The sequence below is a fragment of the Lissotriton vulgaris genome, chromosome 6 (assembly GCF_964263255.1).
Source record: "Lissotriton vulgaris chromosome 6, aLisVul1.2, whole genome shotgun sequence".
Classification (NCBI taxonomy): domain Eukaryota; kingdom Metazoa; phylum Chordata; class Amphibia; order Caudata; family Salamandridae; genus Lissotriton; species Lissotriton vulgaris.
The window spans coordinates 830,361,356-830,385,517 of record NC_141694.1 but is presented as its reverse complement, the minus strand read 5'-3'; the positions used below and the strand labels follow the sequence as shown (position 1 = coordinate 830,385,517).

The 24,162-nt window shown below is 46.3% G+C and overlaps 1 pseudogene; it reads left to right on the top strand.

Annotated features, from left to right (window-relative positions):
- LOC147708059 (uncharacterized) overlaps window positions 1-8,542 on the top strand; it is a 42,701-nt pseudogene extending 34,159 nt beyond the window's left edge.
- The last annotated feature ends 15,620 nt before the right edge of the window (window positions 8,543-24,162 follow it).

Sequence of the window (24,162 nt, the reverse complement as noted above, 5' to 3'; positions counted from 1 at the left end):
CTAGTAGAGAATTCCTTACCCCAGATCAAGAATAGAGTACTGAAGGTCGAGAGTACTTGGCAAGCAAACAGCCCTTCCCAAATGTTGCAAATGCTACAATATCATCAGAACAGGATTAGAGAAGAGCAGGATCAGGAAAAGAGACGCATGAAAGAGACAAAAATGAAGGTTCTGGTTGCCCAATCGGTACCAGCAAACACGAACAAAAATGGCAAAAATACCACGACACCTGTCAAAGGGAACTGTAATTATTGCAAGCAACAAGGTCACTATGTAAATGAATGTGCTGTCCTGAAACACAATATAGCTACAGGCAGAACCAAAGAACGACCACACCCTCCTAGGCAAAATAGCACCCCACAGAACACGCAACAGACAGTAGCGAATTTTCCACCACCGCCTGTTAATGCCCCGACACAAATGTATCAGTACCCACAGTCAGACTATCCAGAATATCAAGCATTCTCATGAAACAGCCTTGAGAGGGAAGTTGGCTTGCCCCTTATTGAGGTTCCTGTAGATCAAGAGGGTCCCTATGTACATAGTCGTGTATTGGGAAAGGACAGAAAATTTCTGATTGACACAGGGGCGAGCAGAACTACCATCAGTCATGACGAGGTTCCAGGGGCACCCCTCTCGGGCTCACAGAATGTTTCCCTGGGATTTTCAGGAAAGCCTATTGTTAATGAAGTATCGAAACCAGTCTCCCTAGGAGTTGGTCCATTGTCACGTACCACAGACTTGCTACTTACTAAATCATGTCCAGAAAAATTACTTGGTATAAAGACATTAAAAGAACTAGGAGCAGTTATATGTTGTTCTCCGGAAGGAGTGCGATTGTTCTTACGTGATTTTAAGGGACATTATGTGTTGAAAGATTTTGACCACAGACTCCAGAATGTGCCACAGCACCTATGGGCACAAGGTCCGACTGATGTAGGTTAGTTACATGGACATAACACCACACCGTGTCACTCTCAAAGCAGGAGTAGTACTACCACGTATACGACAATACAAGTTACCACCTGATGCCGTAGTGGCCTTATTGAAAATTATTGACGAGCTCATTGCACAAGGGGTGGTAGTGGAGACTGACTCGAATGTATGTAATTCACCTGTAATTCCTATCCTTAAACGAACAGACTCTAATGCACCACCAGTTTACAGACTAGTTGTTGACCTTCGAGAATTGAACAAATGTGTAGTACCACAGTACCCAGTAGTCCCAGACATTTCTTCATTACTGACTGCTATTGATTCCGAAGCAACGTTCTTTACTGTCATTGACTTGAAGAATGCTTTCTTTAGCGTTCCAATTCATCCAGACAGCCAGTATCTCTTCGGAGTCAGTTTAAATGGACGTAGCTTTACATTTACGAGAGCTCCCCAAGGTTTTACAGAGAGTCCTAGCATTTACAGTCAAGCATTAAAAAGACAGCTGGACAGTATTACTATGCCTACCAACACTGCACTGCTCCAGTACGTAGACGACATCCTAATTACAGCACGATCAGAACCAGACTGCGAAAATGCATCACTGACAGTTTTACACTTTCTGGCAGACAAGGGGCACAAAGTGTCCCCTTCAAAGTTACAATTCTGTGCACAGCAAGTGGTGTACCTTGGACACTTGCTGTCCAAGAGGGGTAGACAGCTGACACAAGAACGTATTCAGTTAATTGCTAACCTTTCACAGCCAAGGACACAAAAGGAAGTACGGGCCTTCATTGGCCTCACTTCATATTGCAGACAATGGATTCCCCAGTATGCCTATCTAGCCAAACCACTCATACAGTTGACAACACAGGAGGCAGCGTCTTCGACTGTCCTCCCTTGGACACAGGAACATACCTTGGCATTTGAAGAATTAAAAAGAGCCTTATGTCAAGCGCCAGTTTTAGCGACTCCTTGTTACAGCAAACCTTTTATGCTTTTCGTAACTGAACGAGATGGAACAGCACTATCTGTCCTCACACAAGATCAAGCAGGAAAACACAAGCCGTGTGCTTATTTTTCTAGTACACTCGACCCAGTGGCCCAGGCTCTGCCTGCGGGCCTGAAAGCAGTTGCAGCAACAGCCCTAGCCATAAGACAAAGTGACTCCATAGTGCTGGGACACCCCCTGACAGTCCAGGTACCACATGCAGTGGAAGTTCTCTTGAACAGGACACAGACACAACACTTGACTGTAGCGAGACTGACAGGATATGAACTGACGTTATTTCAGCCACACATAGAGATCAGACGATGTAACATTCTTAACCCTGCTACACTTTTGCCCTCAAGTATAGTAGACACCGCACCACATGACTGTGTGGAAATCATTAATACAGTGACGAAACCAAGACAAGACTTGACAGACATTGCTTTGCCAGACCCTGACCTGACACTTTATGTAGATGGTTCATGCATGAGAAAGAGTGCAGGAGAGTTAGTGGCAGCATATGCCGTGACCACTGACACTGAAGTCATAGAGACACAAAGAATAGACATATTGTCAGCACAAGCAGCAGAGCTCATCGCTCTGACACAAGCCTGCATAAGAGCTAAGAACTTGAAAGTGAACATTTATACAGATTCACAATACGCATTCGGTGTTGTTCATGATTTCGGAGTCCTGTGGAGGGAGAGAGGTTTCTTGACCTCCCATGGGACCAAAATTCAGCACAGCCCGCTTAGAAGCAATACATTTACCTACAGCCATAGCTATCCTGAAATGCAAAGCACACACGAAAGTTACAGATACCATTTCCCAGGGTAATGACCTGGCAGACCGAACTGCTAAACTTACAGCCCAGACACCAACAGATACGACAAAGACAGAGGTACCATTACTGACAAAAAGTATGACAGTCAGGGATCCTTCTCAGGATGTACTCGACATACAGACACATGCCACTTCAGATGAAATAAAGAAATGGACTGAACGAGGAGGGGTCCAGACTGACCAAGGTTGGATGACTAAAGGCAAAGCTACATGGTTTCTTCCAGATTCCATGGTACAAGTGATCATAAACACAGCACATAGTCCAGCACACTTAGGAGAGAAGGCAATGTTAGACAGCTTACAGAATATCTGGTTTAACAAGCACCTGCGTGCAGCAGCGAAGCAAAAAGTGCGAACCTGTATGATCTGTTGCCAGTTCAATCCAGGTAAAGGCATTCCGGTGGAACAAGGCGGATTTCATCCTCCTGACCATCCTTTTGAGGTCCTCCGGATGGATTATATCCAAATGGACAGATGTAGAGGTTACAAGTATGTCTTGGTAGTTGTGTGTGCACTATCTAGATGGACAGAAGCGTACCCAGTCCCAGATTATACTGCTGTGACCACCGCCAAGCAATTGGTGCGTGAGTTCTTCCCCAGATATGGATTGCCCCGTGTCGTGTACTCAGACAATGGTCAGCCTTTTTCTTCTGAATTAATGAAACAAGTGTCCCTCCTGTTAGGATATCAGTGGAAGTTTCATTGTGTACGACACCCTGAAGCAGCAGGACTTGTCGAGCGCCATAATCAGACGATAAAGACGAAATTAGCAAAGATCTGTGCAGAAAAAGGCATGGATTGGATGGTAGCCTTGCCGGCTGCCCTCTTTTACATGCGTATGGTAGCTCATTCCAGAACAGGCCTATCTCCTTATGAAGTGGTTTTCGGTAGACCGCCAAATATGTGGGGTACGCCTATGCCTAAGAAAATAACTGATGTTGACAGTAACATGCTGGCAGATTACCTGGCTTCCTTGATGTCTGCACTACTCTCTTGTCGTTCACAGGTTGCCGCCGCCTTCCCTGACAACACCCAAGTCAAGGAGCATGCCATAGTCCCTGGAGATTTCGTCTTCGTGAGGAATTTTGATCGATCAAGCCCTCTTGAGCCGCGTTGGAAGACACCGAAATTAGTGCTACTGACCACGAGGACAGCCATCAAAGTCGAAGGAAGAAAAGGATGGCTTCATGCCCACCATTGTAAAAAGTACTTTGGAGATTCTGGAACTTTGATAAAGACAAATGATATTACAGACTTTAAGCCCCCTTTGCTAGATAAGACTCCACAGCAAGAGTACAGGTCCAAATTACGGTCTAGTAAGTCAGACAGCGTTTAATTGTTTAAGTCCACTAGGTGGTGAATCGGTTAGACAGGTTCCTGACATGTATAAGATCGTAGACCATAACAGCCAGAATAGTAAAAAGAGCAAAATGAAAGAAAAATACTGTAAGATATTACGCAGTAGATGTATAGTAACTCTGATTTTTCTGTCTCTTCTGTGCATCACTATAATATGTATCAGCTTGACACTACATGTTTTCTTTCCTCCTATTGCCTCACATATTCACCTTTCCTTTAATGACACTGTAGAGCATACATTTAGTGATCTGCCTCCCCATGAACTGTCATATCGACTAGCCCTGCGCAACAATACTTTTATCCGAATGTTGCACCGTTCTCATCAGACCAGCAATGCGACAGATTGCTGGGTATGTGGCCAACTGCCACCTTATCAAAAGACGAAGGGAGTTCTGCCCTTCTTCCCTTTTCCGTTCTCCCACAATGGTTCGTGCGGAGCATGGTTTGCTTTAATGTCATCACTAGACAGAAAGTCCGTAGTTTACCAGGACGACTGGATATGGAGAAACTTGAATAAAGTAATGAATGAGGCATGTTTTCCAGATGATGACGGTCTTCCCCAAAGGAAGGGGACCAATCTAGAAAATGAAGAGTACGAGCAAGGAAATGCTTCCCTTAGCTTTATGATTCTGAATGTTCAGCCCATGCAAAATGCAGGTCCACCGACTATTACAGTCCTACCAGTTAAAGGTGATTTGTGCGCTAGAAAGAAAGGATCAGTACATATGGGACACAGCGAGTGTAATGCTGTAGTCGAGTTTAATGACAAAGGAAAGTCTTCTTTCAAAGCATCACGCCATACCTATTTCATTTGCGGTCAGACAGCCTATGTACATCTGCCCTTAGACTGGAGTGGGACGTGTTATATAGCGTTCCTGCTGCCACCCGTCTTTCTAGCCCCATCCCATTATCATCGAGATTCACGACTAGAGCATGTTAGACACAGGAGGGAGACCGATTCCCCCGTGATTGATCAGACTGAGACAGCTTGGGAGCAATATACAGATTTCAATAGAGGATTCTTTTTCTTCATAGGTCCCGTCCAAAACAGTAAACTCATACGCAGGTTAACAAGAACTCTAGAAGCAGTAGTGAATGAGACTGCATCTGCCCTGGCTAACTTGACCCAGGAACAGTCTGCTATGAGACTTGTTGTTCTTCAGAACCGTCTTGTTCTTGACGTCATCCTGGCAGATAGGGGCGGGGCTTGTAGAGTGATCGGCTCCAGTTGTTGCGTTTTCATACCTAATAACGCGCCATCTGTGTACGCAGCAATAACAAGGCTCCACAAAATTGCTCATGAGATACATCAAGACCCAGGCACATGGACTTGGTCCAGTTGGCTCTGGAGTGTAATATCAGCATGGGGATGGAAAGTGTTGTCATTCCTAGGAATGATACTGCTTATGATATTCGGCTGCTGTCTCTATCTGCAGTGTGGCCCGGCGATTTGCGGCCTGTGTGCCACTGCCTGTGTTCCCCATCCACGTATACAAAAGATCAAAGTCGAACAAATGATGCTGTATGATCAGATATACGGTCTCATGAATATAGATATGTCCTGAAGGGTACAGTAGGGGACAAGGAGGGAATGAGGAAATAGAAATTTTACATGGCCAATGTGTCCCCTGCGTGTACCCCACGTTTAGTGTATTTGCATGTCATCCATGCATTTTCCCTCTCATGCCTGTAATAATGATGCCTCTGCATTTCCGTCCCACATTAGGATGTCAGTTAATGTCAGTTACCAAGTCTCCCATGAGAGAAACATTAATTCTGCATTGAGGCCTATGTTACCCATGTGCTTGCATTGTGCACGTTTAATATATCGAGATGAACCCATTTTGTGGCTCAGCCTGAGCCAGGACCCGAATTAAGGTTTTCATGTCTCCAGACACTCGGAAAGCTGCAGCTACGTATCCCTAACCTCTCGCATACTTTTGGCTCAGCCGAAAGGGGCCCAGCCCGGGGTGCCAAGACAGTATTTTGCACACAGTTATCTGCTTGCTCTACAGAATCACATTCTTGCCTGGTGAAGAAGGTAAACAGAACCCGTCTGCAGAGATAGGGCCTAGCCTTTCTGTCTCCGTTTAAGTGATTTGCAGTGCTCGCATCCATAGAAAGCCCACGGCCCCCACGCAATGAACGAAGAAATATATGAAATATATGCCCACACTGGCTATTGGTGATGAGCAACCTTTGCTTGAGCGACCTTTACTTCAGATAATACATCCCCGGACTTAAGATATCAGATAATACCAGACGTGCAGGTCGTCCTGACACTGAAGGCCTCTCTACTAGATCGAAAGTCAGCTCCCCCCAGCTTCCCCCCAAGTACACGTTAGTTGCACGTCATGACCAAGTTGCGCACACAAGTAGGGCAAAGGTTCCAGCTGGCCATGCGACCCCCTCCATGCATCCACCCACCTATGACTCACCTATGACTACTCAAGTGAACGCCCCCGTGTACGCCCTCATGCACGCCCACATGTTCTTATCTCTTTCTTTCTCTTGCTCTGCCTGGAGCGCTCCTCCTTCTCTATACAATTGAATGTATAAATATTGTACTCTGTGAATAAAGTTCAGAAGACCCTTCCTGAACCTTAGTGGTGATGGAACCGATTCTCCCTTAACTCGAGTTACTGAAATAAAGCCCTTTTGAATCGGACACCACGGACTCTGCCTCTCATTATATGCATGACCCTTTGTTTAAGTATAGAAATTATGACAGGGTAATACTTTATTTACCACAATAAAGTGAGATTGAAGTGGTTACTACTGCCATGAGGCCCTTTGACTGAAACTCTAACCAAGATGCCAGATTCCTTTTGCCCCTTCTCACTTGTATGCCATGTCACTGACCTTCATTAGTCATGGACTGTGCAATATACAGACAATGCTCCACTCAGTTATACGTCTGAATACTTTGCTTGATGGTATTCTGGTCTCATCAACTGAAACTATTGATGGCATGAGTGAGACCATAACAGCGATGCACCCCTAATATGTGTGAGCTGTTAAAGAATCTCAGCTGATGAGCAGTTGCAGGTGACCCCTTGACTCCGCCCTTCTCACATGATGAGCAATGATAAATATACAACCAAGCTGTGCTAACAAAAATTAATGTGTCCAACTGTAACAAAACTGGTGCTCATGTAAAGCGCTCTGATATCTGATGTCTCAGGTCTAGTTCGCGCTATATAAAACTTTAAAAAAAAGAATCTAAAAGAAAAAGCTGGGTGTTTTTTCTGTATTAGACACAATTAGGCCTTGGAATGGACAATATAAGTTATGACTAAACTATGTTTGTAGAAGAAGTTTGGACATGTCATGTCGATCCCTAAAGCCAAAATGCCACATCTGCACATCTGATAAGCTGATGAAATCTACTACTTCTATTGAAGGTATATAAATGTCTAGTAACCAACTTAGACAAAATAGATGACAATAGTCATCTCTATCTATTTTGTTCCATTCAAGGCACCCATTTACTTTGACACAAACTAAATGGATGTAGCTACCTCACTTCCACCATTAATAATGTTCTTTATTTCTCAACAGGTCGATCCGCAACTGTACCTGCACGGAGGTTGGAAACCTAACAGAGTTTCTCTCCACCCCAGGATAACACCCTCAGTGATGTCAACGCTCCTGAAGAGATGGATGTGGATGACGATCCCTGCCCATCTGACCAGCCTAGGCAGACGGCAACAGTGGGGCTCACTGTGCTCACAACACCTCTCACCACAGCTGCAACAACACAGTCAACCACTGCCTCCAACCTGTGAACCTAGCATAGTGAGTCCCAGTCGTGGATTCTGAACCAGCTCTCACCACCCCAGTCACAGAGGAACCAGAACCCAGTGGGAGGGTGGAGTATGTGCTAAGGGCACAGGGTCGTAGGGGTAGGCGTAGTGAGAGGGTAACTGTGGGCCCACAGAGTGAGCCCACTGGGGACACTGACACCCAGGTTGCCATCACCCAAGTCTTGGGAGTCTACCAGGAGTCCCAAAGTGTCATGGGCCAGGTATTGACTAAAATCTGGGAAATCAAGGAGCTGCAGGGACAGACATACAAGGATGTTACCGGCCTTAGGAGTTTGCCAACATACACACAAAGGTGGCCAGCATCCACACCGAGGTGAGCGTCATGAACATCAACATGGCCTCCCTGTTTGGGGTGCTGTTGGACATCAACAACACCCTCTGCCTGGCTTTTCCACCTGCATCTACCCCTTCCTGTGGTCAAGGAAAATCCAGGCCGTCAACATCTGCCGCAGTCGCAGGAAGGGAGGCCCTGTCAGAGAAGTCCACGCCTGCACACACCCCTGTCTCAGCAGCTTCAGATCCCTCCACTGGCAAAAAGAGGGGACATCCACCCAAAAATCCAGGAGCTCAGGATGTTAGAGCTCTCTAAACCATTGCCCAACAGGCAATCAACAGGCATGGCTGGACTCACAGCTACTTGAATAGTACCTGAGACCCCTCCCCACTCCCAGGGAACCTGAGCCACCTCACACTGGCTTTCTGAGTTGTCCTGGGGCAACTACAGGGAAGAAAACATGGGGGATAACCTGCTCTTTGGACACCACCCGGCAACTGACAGCTGTCACACTAGCCCCGGTGTCTCTTAGAGCTTCCACCCTATGGCCATTGATGGTCACCCACTGCCTGTACTTCTTAGTGTTATCAGGCAGCTGGGTCTTAGGGACCATCTCAAAGTCTCCTAAAGAGAAAAGGGACATTTCTGCGGGACCCCATCCACCTTGGGCACCCATCTTACCCCCCGAGGGCTACCCTCGCCATCTGACAAGGTGGTGCACGAGGTGGTGCTTTGGAATCCCTCATGGGGCACTGTGCATGATACCTACGGTGGCCCACTTGACCACACGTAAAGCACTTAGAAGGGCACCTGTGAACAGGTTTACCTGTCCGGCCTTTTGCTTTTTCTCTGGGGGAGGCTGGGAACCCTTCCCTTGGTTCCCTTGGAAATTACTTTGGGGCACTTTCTGGAACTCCCCCTGTTTACCCTTGTCCCCCTACTCTACTGCTGGGGACCCTGCCGTCCTTTGGCAAAGTCTCCCACGGGACCCTTGTGGACCCGGGTGCTGACCCAGCGGTCCACCTCTTCAACAAGCTTCCTAGGGTTAGTTAACTTGCTATTAATAAGGTGCTGGTGTAGCTCTGGAAAACAATGAGCAGACAAGTACTCCCATGCCAAACAAATCATATAGCGCTTCAAAAGTATCCACTTTGCTACCCTCCACCCAACCATCCATAGCTCTGCAAAAGAAAGACACATACTCCACCCAGGTAGTTGCCTCCAGTTTCTTGCAATTCCTGAACCTCTGTCTACAGCGTTCTGGGGTCAAATCATACCTTGTCATGAGGGCTTCTTTCATGTGGGCAGAAGACATCCTATTCTCACTGGGTAGGTCTAACATGGTATCCCTCCCTTCACTCACAAGGCGGCCCCTCAACCCCGCTCCCCAATCCATCTCAGGGACCCGGTGGGCCAACATGTTAAAATAATTTTATAATGTGCACAGCTACCCAGAAAGGGTTTCCCAGCGCAGACCTGAAGGAACCAAGGAAAAAGAGAAATTATTGATTAAACAACCAAGTTTTTAATAATTTACAGAAATTCGTATAGAGTGTCTCTTTACGAATTGCAATGAGGAGAAAATTCCATAAAAGTGGGCCAAGATAGGAAAAAGAGTGACCACCCATTCTTGTAAGTTTGACCCTAGGAACCACAAATTTTTCCTGAGTCGTGGAGCACAAGAGGCGGGAGGGCTGATAGGGGCGGACTAGATTTTGCAGGTATTGAGGAGCAGTACCGGTCTTGATCTTGAACATATAGTTCAGGCCTTTGAACTTGGTCCGGGTTTCCACTCTAAGCCAGTGTAGGTCTCTGAAGGCACTAGAAGTAGAAGACATTATTGGGGTTTTGCAAAGCAATCTTGCGGCAGAATTCTGCACCACCTGGAGCTTACGTAACACATCCCTATTTGCTGCCAAGTAATCAATGTTCCCGTAGTCCAATCTAGATATTACAAGTGCCTGGACTACGGTCTTTTGGGTAGCACTAGGGAGCACCCAAATGATTTTCTTCAACCATTTTAGAATGGTGAAGCAGGTGGCTGCAGTTTGTACTGCGTGTTGCTTCATAGATAAATTCTTACCAATGATAAATCCCAAGTTGTGGACTTGAGAGGTAAGCACTGGTAAAGGACCCATTATACTGGGCCAATGTTGGGAGCCCCAAAGGTCTTTATTTTTCCCCAGAATAAGGACCTCAGTATTTTCACCATTGAGCTTGAGCAGATTGGTTTACATCGAAGATGCAATGTTACTCAAACCCACTTGAAGAGTTGAAGGTCCTGGCAGCTTTTCTGCAGAGAGGGGAAAAAATGATTTGGGTGTCGTCAGCATACGAAAAGAGAGACAACCCAGCTCTTCTGCAATCGCTGCCAAAGGCTGTACATACACATTAAACAGATGGGGCTCAAAATTGACCCCTGTGGTACCCCTTAGGGGGAAGAGTGGATTTTAGATTCAGCCCTAGATGAAAAAACTTGAAACGTCTGCTTAGATAGAAAAGAAGACAGCCAGCCAAGTGCTGTACCAGTAATACCAAGAGACTGCAAAGACTGAATTAACACGGTGTGAGAAATCGTGTCAAATGCCGCACTCCAGTCTAACAGTATGAGGGGCACTGTGTTACCTGTATTTAAATGTTGGCGTAACATTTCAGTAACCCTGAGAAGAGTCGTTTCGGTTGAAAAACCCCCTCGGAAACCAGACTGAAAAGAATGCAGGGAATTAGATGATTCAATAAACTCAGTTAATTGTAAATTAACATGATTTTCCAAGGTTTTGGAAAAAATTGGAAGCAGGGAAATGGTCCTAAAATTGGATGACTGAGCAGGATCAGCATTAGCCTTTTTTTAAAGTGGGAGAATCATGCCGTGTTTCCAATCAGGCGGAACCATGGCCTCTTGGAGTGAAGCGTTAAGTAACCCCAAACCAATTTTCAAGGATGGCAATTCAAGTTGCTGAAGTACTCGAGCAGGAAGTAGATCACAGGGAGACCCTGGTTTAATGCTGTCTAAAATCTTTTTAACTCATTCCGTGCTCAGGACGGCACCCGGCCATCATGAGTCACAGTGGCTCATGATGACCGGGAGCCGTCCCAACGTTGCTCCTCCACCCACGCGCAATGAATTCCCCACCTGTGCGGACAAATTAATCAGTGGGCGGAGTTTGGACGGCTCCCAGTCATCATGAGCACATGACTACCGTGACTCATGATGTCCGGGAGCCGTCATGAGCACAACGCCCACACCCCCCCTCGCACCGCGGAAAAATTAGCACCGCAGCGAAGGGGTTAAAAGAATTAATATTGAGAAGTGACCATGTATCCAATTTGGTGGACAATTCAGCAGTAAAAATGGGCTCAGGAGAGAAAACTGATTGACTAGGCGCCATAGGTCTAGTTTTATCCAGTGTCAGATATATTAACTCCACTTTATGTATAAAAAAATTAGCAAGAGTGTTACATTGTGATTCATCTATAATAGGAGAAATAGGTTGAGATTCTGAACCAGCTAACTTTTTAGCTATAGTAAACCGAGTACATGAACAGTTTTTTGCATTGAAAATAGTGGAGGAGACATATTCCGCTCGAGCTAGTTTACATAGAACTTGATATTTTTTTAAAGCGACCTTGTATGTAATTTTAGATTCTGCTGAATAGTTTTCCTCCATCATCGAACATTGCTATCTCATAGGCTGCAAACCACTGCAAAATATCTTCCTATTTATGGAATTCTCTGATGACATCCTTGGGAATATAGACTCTGCCTTCTGCAGGCACAGATGGTGCACTGCCACCAGAGGGATTGATTTCAAAGCTTTTTGCTTTGAGCTCTATCTCTCTCAACATTCTCTCATGTTCCCATCTCATTCTCTCTCTCTCCAAGGACAACCTGCTATTCTCTAGGTCCCTTTGACCCTCAATCTTCAGCTTGGCCATCTCCAGCTTGTGCAACCTAATCCTCTCCCCCTCTTCCAGCTCTCTTGGGGACAGGTCCTTGGAAGAGACGCTACTGCCTGCTGGAAACAATGGCCTATCCATCTGCCCATCTGCAACTCCTACTGGCCCCACCACCAGTTCAGGGGTATTTTTTGCTTCCACCCAGGCCCTCAGCGCCTTTTTTGTATTCATCCTTTTTGGAAATGCCTTGGGTAGCAACTTTAATTTTTTTGCAGAAGTGCTTTAGCTGTTTCACATTGTAGGTTTCCAACCGCTCATCCTCCAAATCTAGATCCATAGATGCAACAGATGCTGGTCTGCTCATGGCATTAAGAATTGGCAGCTCTCAGAAAAATAACAGTCCAAGGAAAAAATTATACCAAAAAGGTATGTGGTTGCGCTTGTTCTGCACTCACTAGTAGTGTACACCAATTACTGTATAGGAGTCACAAATGCAAGTCTAAACCCTCACCGCTGACCAACAGTGTTAGAACTGGGGTCTCTAATTGGCAATGGCTTGCACCTTTTAACAAATAGGGACCCTTGCTTCTAGTCAGGGTCCTTCGACACTCCTGGATAACCCCTGCTCATCCCCTTGGTAGCTTGGCACGAGCAGACAGGCTTATCTCAGAGGCAGTGTGTAAAGCATTTGTGAACACATACAGCAATACAGCGAAAACACTACAGATGGACACCACACAGGTTTTATAAAAATAAGTATTCTTTATATTCACTTAACACAAGACCACAAATGACAAAAATCCACAATACTGTAATCGAAAATAATACTTCAAGATGGTAGAGGTAGTTGAAAAATAGGTTATTCACTTAAAAGCAGTCTTTAGCAACAGATAAACCCAACTGGAGTCATCACGACGTCAAGGACAAAAGAAATCACAAAGAACGGCGCCGACCACAAGGTGTGCAGCGTCAGGCCCGGAGTCAAAACAGACCCACACAAAACAGTACCTTAGAAAAGCGAAAACAAAGACAGCTTACGGGGTCGGGGAGATGCGGTGTCATTAGCGCTGTGGGGCGTCGGTTCCTTGCTTCGGGGGGGGGGGGGGGGCGTCAGGTCCTTGATGCTTGGGCAAATTAGGGGAGGTGTCGGTTCCTTACCGGAGAGGAGGTGATATCACGATGGCGCCGAAATCACGGTTCCGTACGATGTCACGATGTCGATGGAATCTTGACCACCCACATCGAGGATTGGCTCCGCGATGATGTTGGCTTCGGAGTTGATGCGGCACAGCAGCAGGCATGGAGCCTACGTCACAAGTCGTAGCAGCGCTCACAGCTTATGACAGATTACGCTGGCGCTCGCTGGCGCCGATGTGGCACTGTGGCCGGCGTTGAGTCTACGTTGTAAGTTGGAGCAGCGCTCACGGCTTCGATGCAGAGTATGGCATCGCTCGCCGGCATCAGTTTTGCAATTTCCTTCTGTAGCAGCTAGAAGAGCAAGTTTCAGTTGCAGGCAAACAGAAGGGGTGAAGTCTTTTGTATCCCTGAGACCTCAGGCAAGCTCAAATTCAAGCCCTTGGAGAAATATTCTGCAAGATGGTGAAAGTTCCTTAAAAGTTTCTTCTCCTTTCCTTGGCAATAAAGAAACCACTGCAGGCCAACCCAGCAAAGAGCACACTGGCAGAGGGGCAGTCCAAACTCCTGCAGCTTTCTTGGTACTTCTCCTTGGCAAAGGTTTGTCTTGTTTTCCCAGAAGTGATCTAAAGTCTTGGGGTCTGGGCCCCCATATTTATACTACTATTCTCTTTGTTCTGTGAAGCCAGAGGGTCCTGTACCTAGTCCAAACCTGTTCTGGGTGCATTCTGCAAGTGCACACCTTCTTCCTTTGTCAGTGTAGGCCAGGGTCATCAGACGCACCCCAGGAGCTGGAGCCAGCATTGTGGAAGGCAGGCACAGCCCTATGCAGGCCCACTTGCTACTCCACCCACCACTCTACATGAAGATAGGCCTATTCAGCCCTGTGCGGACTCACCCTGTCTCCTGAAGCCCCCCAGCCCCTGTCACTCACAAAACCAGACATACCATACCCAAGCTAGCAGAGGCAGGCTGGATGGTTAGGCAAGAAAATACCTACTTTCTAAAAGTGGTATTTTCAAACAAAGAATGTTAAAACCAACTTCACTAAAATATGTATTGTATCATTTTGAGTTCAGACATACTAAACTTGAATTCCTACCATGTTCCCTGGGTCAGTTAGGACTATAAGATGTTATAATCAAACTGCCCATTCTGGCCTATGGGGACAGGTAGCCTTGCAATAGCGAAAAACGAAATTGGCTGTAATTCACTATCAGGTCATGTCACATAAATTAGGGCATGACCTACCTTTTACATACAATGCACCCTGCCCTAGGGTCTACCTTAGGCATAACTGATATGTAGAAAAGAAAGGGAAGGTTTAGGGACTGGCAAGTGGGTGCACTTACCAAGTTGACATGGCAGTCACAGACTGCACACAGGCTCTGCAATGGCAGGCCTGAGACGCACTTTACAAGCTGCTTCTGTGGGTTGCACAATCAGTGCTGCAAGCCCACTAGCAAAACAAACAAGGTGATGGACGGAATGTTGCACATTGGCAAAATATTCACCCCCAGTCACAGATCTGGGTTTAATCCATCGTTATTTTGCTCACCACGCCACCCCAGTTCAGACATGGCCATATGCAAATCAGTCTTGACCCTGTGCCTCATGGGAACAGTCCAGCCGGAACTGCCAAGCCATGTCTTCCCTGGACCGGAATTAAGCATCCGTGGACTGGTTTCTGACTATCAGCCGTCATCAGCCAGGGTAGCTTGACTCCAGTGGCGTATTGAGCACAGGACCAACGTCTGGGCATACCCTTCCCACATAGGGCGAACAGCAAAACACACAAGGTGATGGATGGAATGTTGCACATTGGCAAAACCTTCACCCCCAGTTACAGATCTGGATTCAATCCATCGTTATTTTGCTCACCACGCCACCCCAGTTCAGACATGGCCATATGCAAATCAGTCTTGACCCTGTGCCTCACGGGAACAGTCCAGCCCGAACTGCCAAGCTATGTCTTCCCTGGAACGGAATCAAGCATCCTAGGACCGGTTTCTGGCTATCAGCCGTCATCAGCCAGGATAGCTTGACTCCAGTGGTGCAGTGAGCGCGGGACTCACATCTGGGCATACCCTTCCCACATAGGGCGAACAGCAAAACACACAAGGTGATGGACGGAATGTTGCACATTGGCAAAACATTCACCCCCAGTCACAGATCTGGATTTAATCCATCTTTATTGTGCTCACCACACAAGCCCACTAGCAGCATTTGATCTACAGGCCCTGGGCACACATGGTGCACTGTACTAGGGCCTGACAAGTAAATCAAATAATCCAATCATGGAGTCACTAATCCATTGCATCAATTTCACATAGGGAACACTTGCATTGTAGCACTGAATAGCAGTGGCACAGTGCCCAAAGCATTTAACCAGTAAAAATATAAAGAAACAGAGGAGACAACAGCAAAGAAATGGAAGGGAGACTTACGCCAATAGTACCAGGTCTAACATCGGCATACAGGGAACTGCCCTCGAATGGCTCTGTTCCTTCCTCATCCGCAGAACCCAAAGAACCAGACTCTCACCCTTCCTCTCCGAACCCACAGAAATCAACTGCAGAGTACCCCAAGGATCATCGCTCAGCCCCACGCTCTTCAACATCTACATGGCCCCCCTCGCCGCCATCGTCAGACAACATGGACTCAACATAGTTTCCTACACTGATGTCACCCAGCTCATCCTCTCCCTCACTAAGGACCCTCACACCACCAGACTCAGCTTCCAGGAAGGAATGAATCATTGCATCCTGCATGAGCTCCCTGCATCTGCCTGAAGCTTAACTAGGAAAAGATAGAAGTTCTCATCCTCTGACCTTCCCCCTCAGCTTGGGACAACACCTGGTGGCTCACCGCTGTAGGAGAGTAGGGTCTGCTATCCTCTGGTCACCCCAAATTTTTGCTTTTTGCTTCACTGGTTTATGACTTAATGTGGCTGTGGGCCTGCTAATCAGACCCACAGCCTGCTGTTCTCTCTCTAAATTACTGCCAATGCACTCTAGGTGCATTACGAATTGGAACTGGTTCACCTTATAGGCCCCTGTAACAGTGTACCATAGGTACCCAGGGCATAGGTGTAGCCAAGGCCTACCGGGGGCTGCAGCATATATTGTGCCACCCCTGGCCTGGCCTCCATATTTGACACAACTGGCTGATCACTCAGCTGGGGTAAGTTGGTGTAATCACCTCTTACTTATATATAGTATCCCTATATCTAACCTTAACTGGACACATGTTAACCTATGAGCCACTCCTATGGAAGGCCTCTGTAATCCTGGAGGCAGAGTGCGTGGTTACATGTGAGACGGTGCTCTAGCATGAGCTGAGCCTGTCTGCAGCTGTCGGGAACAACTCCCTTAGCTGTTCCGGGATACTGCCATACCATATACTCTTAAGCGCATTATAATCCTCGCGGTTATATGCTATCTTTGGTTTGGCTTTATCAAAACATGTCGAGTAAGGTGTCATACGATTTGGAATACTATCCCCTCGACAGTTCTGTCGACAGGGATAGCATTCCACCCTTCTAGAGGGACACGACATGTACATAACCTGAACCCCGGTTAAAGTTAACCAGAGCCTCAGCATCACAAAATGGATGCTGCCACCACAGACACAAGTCTGACCTCCTGCTGCTGGGAGTCCTTCCAGCGAGGGAGGCTTGGACAAAGGGTTTCCTGCCTTGGGAGGTGCGAGCACCACCCCAGACAGGATTTTGTGTATTAGGTAGGACAGGGCTGAATAGAATCAGACATGCCCGGGGCACACTAGGTGTCCTCGTGCATAAGCCAGTCCAAACCGGTGCTGGGGCCTTCCAGCCCCAGTCCTGGCGCGGAGCTGGACAAAGGAAAGGGGGTGTAACCGCCCCCCTTCCTGGTCCCACCCAGAGGAGGGACCTAGCAGGTGATCCACCCCTCAGATTGGGAATAAGAGTGGGAGCAGTGCCATGGCACCTTAGATCATCCTGAATCAACTTGAAAATAAGAAGACGACTGGACTTTGACATTCTACTGCACAGAAGACTGAAGAGCATCTCCCTTGTGGCCTAGGAGTGGCCACCCTGTGAACACAGGCACCATCCAGCAACTCGACATCTGTTTTGCCGCCGCCTCCTGTTGGAGCCCGAGCCCAGAGCCTGACGAGACCCAGACTCCCAGACTTCTCACCGCCTGATCCACAGTCCCTGCAAAGAAGGGACCCGTGGAGGCACCGAGAGACGTGGGACCGGACATTTCGAAAGACCCCCGAGAAGCTGACTGCGCAGCACCCAAGGCACCCTCGATGCTGTGCTTTAAGGATTGAGAAGCCCCACAACCGAGCAGCCCTTGCACCGAAGATCAGCCCCCCAGCATCTCCACGATCTGCGTGGGGCTCTTTTGCATCGTGCCACTCGACACGCCATCCTGGCCACTTGCCAGGTGGTCAGCGGCCATCTTGGCGACAAAACCTACAATTTACACTGCGGGTCTGGTTGCTTCAGACTTGCCCTCGCTCCTGTAAAAAGGAGCCCCCGCTCTGACCTTGCTGGTCTGAGTGATAAGCTTTTTCCACTTCCTGCGTGGCTTGCATTAGCCAAGGCCTGTTTGCTCCAATCAAGTTGTCGACACCGCCATCAGCTAGAGCCTTCTTGGAACAGCTCGTGATCGACTCCTGGACGTCCTCGACCTCTTCGTGTCCACGTGGCTGAGGAGACAAGCTGCACCTCAATGCCTGTTTGCACCCGACATCGCCTGGTTCCATCCTGGTTCCACGGTAGTCACTGGCTAGTGACTTTGAACATTGTCCCCTCTGCTTTCAGGTCTTCACCACTTCAGATCCACCCTTGGATCCACCAGAACTCTTCTCGTCTCGACGCCTGCAGTATCTTCAGCTCCAAGCACCATCGACCTGCGTGACGAAACCCGACACTACTTTGCACCTGTGCACCCGCTTCCTGTGGGTGAGGTAACTCAGCAACGCCGGTGTTCCTACACTGGTACACACCTCTAGGGCCTAGTTCTAAAGTTTTGTCCTTCTAGGTCAGCCGGAAGGTTCCTTAATAACTAACTTTGTAACTTTTACGCACCATTGACTTACATTGGTATATGCGTGCACTTTCCGCACTGCACCCGAGTCCCGCGGGCCTTTCCCGACTTCTTCACTGCTAGTCCCGAACAGCTCCAGCGATTCCCAAGGCCCTAGGCCTACTTCCTTTCAGCTAGGTGGTTCTTATACCACTATTTTAGTATATGGTTTAGGTGGCCCCTAGGGCTCATCCATATTGTGCAACTTTTGTATATTTAAACTGTGTTTTGTTTTAACGCATTTGCTTCTGTGCTCATAAAGAGTATAGGGGATATTTGTAGTAAATAAATATATATATATTTTCAATATATATCTGTGTGGTGTCCTTTCATTTGGTATTCAAGGGGATTGTGTATGGTAAAACAGCTTGCTTCACATGCCTTTACAGAGTTTAGCCTAAGACTGCTTTGTCCACGCTACTAGGATAGCTGGTCTATAAGGTTGACTTACAACCAATCATCATAAGGGTTGCTTGGCATGGTACAAGGTGATCACTAGAGCTAGTGAGCATCATATACCAGGCCAACTTCTCACAACCGCCCTCTGTAACCTCCCACTCCCACAGACCATGCCCAAAACCTCAGCATCATACTTGACTCCTCCCTCACCATGACCCGACAGATCAACACCGTCGCCTCCACCTGCTTCTACACCCTCTGCATCCTCCGCAACACCTTCAAATGAATTCCCCATGAGTCCAGAAAGACTGTCACCCACGCACTCATAACAAGCAGACTGGACTACGGAAACTCCCTCTTTGCCGGAATCAACAAATCCTTGCTCCGCAAGCTCCAGAGCATACAGAACACTGTGGCCAGACTAGTTCTCGGCATCCCATGAACACATCACTCAACACCTGCAATACCTCCACTGGCTCCCCATCGCTAAGAGAGTAATATTCAAACTCCTCACCCAGGCCTACAAATCCCTCCACAACACCGGACCCCAGTACCTCATCAAAAGAGTCTCCTTCCATATACCCAAGAGAAACCTCTGATCCGCCAACTTCGCCCTCGCTGAAACACCATGCTTCCGCGGAGCCAGAGTGGGTAGAAGAGCCTTTTCCTTCATCGCAGCAAACACCTGGAACAAGCTCCCGATCAACATCAGGTGCTCCCCCTCTCTACACATCTTCAGGAAGACCCTCAAGACCTGGCTCTTCGGCTTACTCGTAGCTGCCCCCCTCCCCCCAGTGCCTTGAGACCCTCACCAGTGAGTAGCACACATTATTCCCTGATTGATTGATTTATTGATTGATATTTGTGTAACCAAAATCAACTTTTCATACCTTTGTGGCATTCTGCATGGACATGTGCCCATTTTGCAGTGTGTAACTTATGGCTACTTCAACTAGATGTGTGCCACATGTTGTTAGTGCTGTGTTTGGTTTCTTAAGTTGCACTTACCCATTGCCTACACATGCATGGCACTTGGTTATTCTATTGGTTGTCCCTGATATGCTTCAGTTCCAGCAAGTTTTCAGACATGTGCAAATTGTACTGTGCCCCAGGACCCCAGCCTTACAGGGTTCCCCTGAAATAGGCATAGCTATCCTGTCGAGAGGGTTTCCATTGTGCCTTTAGGATGCTTCTCACACTGATTTCCATTGATTGAAATTGTCTTTTCATGTGGGTGATGGGTGAGAGTCCAATACAGAGTTGTAGCAGGGAAGGTGTGTTTCACTTTAATGACACGTCCGTACAGATGCTTCCTTGACTTTAAAACAGGACTTGGGATGTGTGCTAAGGGAAAGTGTCCGCTATAGCATCTTGGTTAGCGTTGCAGTGAGAGGGCCTCAGGTTAGTTGTTGTCACTTTGATGTCAGTTTACCAACACTTGACAAATGGTAAGCTGCATGATGTGTGAAGATCAGTAGTGACATGGCAGACAAGTGAGAAGGGGCAAAAGGAGTCTAGCAGCTTGATTAGAGTTGGAGTGACAAGACCTCATGGTAGTTGTAGTCACTTCAATCTCACTTTTCAACACTTGAGGAATGGTAAGCTGTATGAACAGTGAAGATCAGTAGTGACAAAGCCAGACAAGTGATAAGGGGCAAAAAGAGTCTACCATCTTGCTTAGAGTTGGAGTGACAGGGTCTCCTTGTATTTGTTGTAATTTCCATCTCACTTCACCAACACTACATATACATGAACCATGAAGACCAATTGGGACATGGCAGACGAGTGATAAAGGGCAAAAGAAGTTTATGACTGACTTGATAGGTGTGATATTGATGTGCTGTTATGGAACACAAAATAATGCACACATCACTATGACTGAATTTAATTTGCAATCACATGTCCATTTATGTACAGTGTGCCTGTGCAGTACCAGTGTTTTGGCCTATGAGGGCATCCTACGGCTGTATTTCTGATTATTGTTATGAAGCAACAAAAGACAGGGTCCCTATATATGTACAAATTACTGAGGGGCCCCAACTTCCTTGCGTGGTCCATGGCAGGGCATTATTTTGCAGAGGAGTCTATGGAAACTGGTAGTTGCATGACTTACCGCCGATTATGTCCAAGATTGAGCAGGTTTTTAACGTGGGAGAGCAGGTAGAACAGCGGCAGGACATGTCCAATAGGCTTCATGATGGTAGAAGATGAGTAGAGGTGAGTACAGGTGAGTTTTGGCCTTAAATGCCTCGCTTTTTGCCATCTCAGATGTGGTGGTTGGACTGCCATGGGTACGCCGGCTGTGAAGCAACTCATAAATGGGACGGCAGTTTCATTGTCGGTCTGAGCGTCCCACAGCCTAATCGGCCCATTCCACAGCCGCCATTGTTGGAGTTGGCTGGCGGTGTCAGCTGTTCAGCCCTGGTCTTCTCAAAGCCTATCCGCACAACTCGTAATATGGCGGACAGACTGCCAAGCCCACTGCGTTCAGACCGCGACCGGGGGTACCACGGTACACAGACCGGCAAACTCGTAAGAAGGCCCTCAGTGAAGGCTATGCTAGAAATAGCCAATTTTCCTCTGAAATAAAAATAGTTATAGCTTTAATCTAGGTCCCTGTCACAGAGGTATCTAACCTCTGCAATTTACTAATAGAAAGCCCTTTCTACCAACCAAACGAAGAAAACCTAACCCTGCTACTATATTATTTTGAAGACACCAGGGTTGACAGGCTGCATTGCTCTTGACACAGACGCCAACCCAAATTCCATATTCCATGGTGGAAGGTCCATGACAGCAGCTAAGCACAGGAAGCCAAAGCAAACAACGCAGTGGAAACATGGCACAGTACCTTCAATCCACACTTGGCAGTACCTAACCTACCTTTTATACATTTATAAAAGCATTACAATAAGAGTATAGCTCTGGATACAGACACCAACACAAATTTCATATAGCATGGTGGACGGTCTATGAAAGCACCTTGGCACAGGAAGCCAAAACAAACAATGCAGTAGAAGCATGACACAATACCTTCCAACTAACTCTTGGCAGAACCCAACCTACCGTCTATATATTTTATAGAAGCATTACAAAAAGAGAAAAGGTACCAAAAACTATGAATGAAGCAATCTGTAAACTAAATTGTATCAAAAATTACAAACAAACCAAAATAATGTACAACATGTTACAATTTAAATTAAAAGTCTTTATAATCAACAAAGGAGTAGAATACTTAGAAATAATAGCCAAAAACATATTATGAAATAAATACTAACCTACAAATCTCCTAAAAGAGTGTAGCATATTACCTACCATTACAAAGAGCTGTTTCTATAAATAATAAAGATAATATTTTATTACATCAGTCTGAACATTAAATACAAATCCAATGTTAAAGAAGACTGAGATAATAAAATAATATACAAATCATTTATAAGTAAAATCTAAACTTCACCAACCAGAAAGCTCGAAGGACAAACTGAATTCATCACATAAAATGAATACAACACATGAGCCACACATTTCCAAATGTCGGTTACATAATATTTAGACAAACAATAAAATATAAAATTTTCCACTGAAAAACAAATAAAATAAATATTGTCTACGGCACATCTTCCTCTGTACCCATATAGTCAAAAGTAATAATCCACCGAAAATGGGAAAAAGATTTTCCAAAAAGCCATCAATAAATGCAAAAATAAAACTTATCCAATAGAGATCCCTCAAAGTAACCAAAGTATCTAAAAAACATTAAAAAAACAAAAATGTGTTAAAAAAGAAAGCTCCTGGAAACACGAAATAAAGGAAATCTAAATGTAAAATATTATAACCCAAAAGTGTTTTCCTTAAAAAAAAAGGTTGCTCCCAGGGGTAATAGGACACCTTCATAGACAAAAACATGTAAGCAAGAAAATCCACCTGCAAAACACATTATATTCCTAAAATGACGTACACATTACACTTCAGCACCCAAAGAAAAAACACAATATAACATTACAATAGATTACTAAAACAATGACCGCCATCGTCAGTTTTAATTCTGACCGGTGGATAAAGATTAAGGTGGTCGGAATTGAAACCAGCCGGTCATTCCAGTTGGATTCCGACAGGCTCAAGTAGCCCGTCAGCCAGTCGGAACCAGCTTGTAATCCCAAAGGGCAGGTATTTCCTTCCTTGGGATTATGATGCATGGTTTCTATGATGACCTGTCCGACATGAAAACCATGTCAGAAAGTGTTTTTGGGGAGTCAGGACCGCCAACTGGGTGTCAGTCGGTCCCAGGACTGAGTCGGTGTCAGACAGAAGCAATTTTGCCCGACATCGAGATCGGCCCTTAAATGTACAAAAAAACACAAACTATACTAGAACTAATCATTCACCAGACCCCCCCCCCTTAAATTCCAATACATACAAAACCCTTAAATAAAAACTTTAAAAAGGACTTGCCTGCTCCGATGAGCAGCAACACCTTACTGCGACCTGAATCCAGAAAAAAATACACAAAGTGAAGCAAATAGACTACAAAATAGATTGCGGCAGTATTAAAAATGGTTGTTAAATTAAACTAAAAAAAGACTATGGGCCTAATTACGATACCGGTCAGAAAGCTTCGGTCTCGTCGAAAGCGGATTACAATGCATGCATCGTGTACTTCGACTGACTGCTGAAAGACCGCAGACTCTGACAGCCTTTCTCTGACTGCCAAGATGGCAGTTAGAGAAAAACAGCATCCATAGGGCAGTACAGAGATCTCTGACCGCTGTCTGGATTAAGATGTGGGCTTCCGACCCAACTGTGGCGGTCCGACCAGCTGCCTCAAATCATAGGAAACAAAGGATTTCAGGTGCATAGTCATCCAAATCTGCTTCTTTCCAGCAGTCCTCCAGGTCCCCTCCTACACCTGGGCAGCTGAAGCCTGATGACACCGATGCTGTGGGTACCAGAATCATGCTAAGTCCATCCGCTGTATGTATCCCAATTGACCAGACTGTGCACTTTCCGCCACACTCCAGCAATGAGGTACATGGTTCACAAGGCATGTCCCCACATATGCCATGCATGTGTGTACAATTCACAAGTTTAATGTGACTTTTGTGTGCATTTGCAATGACATATTCGAGGATATGTGCTCCACCATAGCTGTGACTGCTCCTGTAGCAGCAATTGCATCGTAATATGGCGAGGGAAACCTTCCCGGACTCAGCGGTCGGAAAGGGCTTGCGAGGACTGCGGCCAGATGGTCAAATAAATAACACTACACAATATAACATAATAATACATTATTAAAGCAGTGTATGAAAGCCTCAAATTACACATTAGTGAAAAAGTCTACTATTAATACAATTAAGGGCCTGATTCTGATGTCAGTCGGAAAGCTTCCGACCAACAGTCGGAATCTCCTAGAGTGTGTCAGAACCCACC